The sequence below is a fragment of the Myotis brandtii genome, unplaced genomic scaffold (assembly GCF_000412655.1).
Source record: "Myotis brandtii unplaced genomic scaffold, ASM41265v1 scaffold577, whole genome shotgun sequence".
Taxonomy (NCBI): domain Eukaryota; kingdom Metazoa; phylum Chordata; class Mammalia; order Chiroptera; family Vespertilionidae; genus Myotis; species Myotis brandtii.
In genome coordinates, this window is record NW_005370161.1 from 609,741 (window position 1) to 612,775 (window position 3,035).

The window sequence follows — 3,035 nt, forward strand, 5'->3', positions numbered from 1 at the left end:
GGGGGGTTCGTCTCTGTTCTGGCGGGTTTGTTCCCGCGGGGTCACCCTCCAGGATCCTCGGTCTTGCCCGCAGACCCAGTAGAGAAAGCTGGGTGGTGGTTGCCGTTTCAGAAGCCCCTCGGGGGTGTTGCCTGCTGGCTGGACTGGGCCAGCTGCCCTCCGCGGAGACCCCAGCTGCCCCCGGCCGAACAGGTGGAGCAGCGCCCACGCTCCAGGGGAAACGCGAAGCCTGCGGTGGAGGAGCCCCTCGCACGGGACGCAGCCAGGGGAGGGCTGGGGGCACCGCCGGAAGTGAGGGCCCCCAGGGCTGAGAGGGCTGCAGGTTAGGGGCCGAAGGAACTCGGCCTTATCCCCAGGGGCGTGGGGCCCTTTTGTTGAGCATAGGATCCCATTTGTTAGTCCTGCACTGACAAGTGCTGTCAAAGGGTCTGAGCCCTGCAGGGGGCGCTCCTGGCCTTTCCAGCAGAGGCGGCAACAGCAGGGGATCTCTGGAAAGATGGGGTCGGGAGTGAAGAAACTTGGGCCAGTCTGGGAGCTGTTCAGGACCCCAGTGTGAGTGGACGTCCGGAGCACCATCCGCCGCTCCAGACGGGTCAACCTGGGAGGACCACGGGCCCACGCTCAGGTCAACACTCTGCTGTTGCTGCCTTGAAATATTTGGTAATTTATGGACGAGGGGCCTGGCGTTTTCATTGTGCGTTGGGCCCTGCAGATTATGCACCCCGTCCTAGGCCATGGTGGGACACAGGAAGGGGAGCTGGCTGGGGAGGCCCAGCGTGAATTTGTCGGACTCAGCCCGAGGGCAAGCGTAGATACACCCTGTGCACAGAGGGGTCAGGGAGAGGGAGGTGGGTGGTGGGTTGGCTCTGAGCTGTAGTGTGTGGGGTGTCTGTACCTGGCCAGCTTGCCTTCAGACCGCATCTCTATACTTGCTTTCATCACCAGAGGACAGCCCTGCTGCTTTAGCCAGAAATTGAGTAGGTCCTTCCTGGTACCTCCCTTGTCCCCATTGATCCCAAGAATCCTAAGATGACTCCGTTCCCAGATGACACCCTGTTTCCTAAGCAGAGGAAAGACCTGGAGTGTACCGGCCACCAAGGGGCCTGCCGAGTGCAGCTGCTGTGTTTGCCTTCTGACCCCACACCCAGGGGATGATGTACCTTTACCCCAGGAAGACTTCCTCTGCACTGCACAGCCATCCTCAGGGACTCCTGGGGGCTTCCCGGCACAAACTATGGTGAGCTCCAGGTTGTAAATGTCCATCCTCCTCCTCTGACCTGTCCTCAGCTGAGAGGGACCTGCTTTCACCGAGAGGCACTGTCTGGTTCCATGAATGGGTGGTGATGGTCCCCACATGGCCCACTGGGCGCTGCCTCAGACATCTCTAGGGAGAATCAGGTCCCTATAGAGGGAACTGAATTTAAAATGATCTCTATTGTCCCATCGTGACCCAGTTCAGCCACACAGAATTCCCTGTGCCCCATCAGTTATCATTTTAATCCACAAGATAGGGCCAAAGTAGCCCAGAGAATGTCCCTGACAGCAGCATTAAGGCTCTCGGGCCAGAGATGAAGACCGAGCAGAGGATTCCATTTGTTGGTCCTGCACTGACAAGTGCTGTCAAAGGGTCTGAGGCCTGCAGGGACCCAGCCTCCACTCAACCATGTGGACCATCCCAGCATGTACTGCTGTCCCTGCTCCAAGTCTGGGCAACACAGCTGTCAGACTTTCCTGCCACCGAGAGGAGGCATCCTCATCTCTTTATCATGAAGGGGGAACACATGGCCTGGGGTCTCCACAGAGAGCTCCCAGCAGGCACAGGGACTTCAGGAAGGCCCTGGATTCCTGAGCCATTCTTCCCTCGTTCACCCTGTCCCTGCCCCTGGGGAACAATGGGGGGAGGGGTATTGAGGTTGGGCAGGCCAGGGCTCCACCTGCCCCCCCACCCCCTTGCCTTCTCTGGCCCTGGAGTCTCCCAGGGGCCTCTACCAGCTGGCCCTCACCCACAATAGATCTTCACCTCCACAGGATTGGTCCTGTCCTAAGCAGACCATGTCTCCCACAGCCACCAAAGGAAGTACATTTTCTCCCAGGCCCCCTGGGGCCCCACTCTGGATGTGTTCCTTGTGGACAGTTTATATCCCAGCAGGACACCCCTGCAGCTCCACCCTGCAAGACCCCACCCTCGTCTCCAAGGCAAGAGGGGCCCTTCAACTCTCACACACCAGCTGAGGCCCTGGAAACAGTTTGACAACTCTTCCCAGGAAGCTCTGGGAATGTCCACAACTCTGTCCCATGAGGCTCCTGGGTTTGATTGCTGTTGTTTCAGAGTTTTTATTTATTTTTAGTTCAAATTTATCAGATTCAAATTCAGTAAAAAAGTTTTGATGAACACAAAAGGTTAAAATTAGGGGTTTAGATGACAATCACATGAGCCTCAGTAGCCAATTTACATGTGCAATTTCTTATTGGTTGTATAGTGTTGAGATTTTCTTGATATGATGTTTAATTTTGGAGATTTCATCCTTCTCTGACCCAGACATAACTTGGGTTCTTATCATTGCCGACCTGGCCAGATGAGATTCTGGCACAACCTTTTCCTCTGTGTTTGATGAGAAAAGGAGTAGCTTCTTAAAAGAGTGTGAAAAATAAACATCATTCAAGCAAGTTGGCAGGAGGCAAAGCAGGGAGGTTTGGGCATAGGCTGGACATGGGGTAGAGCCTAGGCTGAGGCCAGCAACCTCAAGAACAAAGCCCAGTGCCCCCAGGCTCTCTTGAAGACCCCCTCACCCCAACCCCCGCATTGAACATGCAGTCCCTGGAGACCTTTCACACAGTGAAGACTGCCCCTGAAATTTTCCCCTCTGAGGGGCTGGGGATAGACACTGGGGAGGAAATGCTGAGTCACATGGGCCCCACAGCTCCTTCCACACAAAACTCTACTGGGGGCCTGTTAAATATCCCAAGTGACAGGTCTCCCAGATCTGGGATGGGGCCGTGTCTGGCTGGTGACTCTTTTAACAAGAACTCAGGTT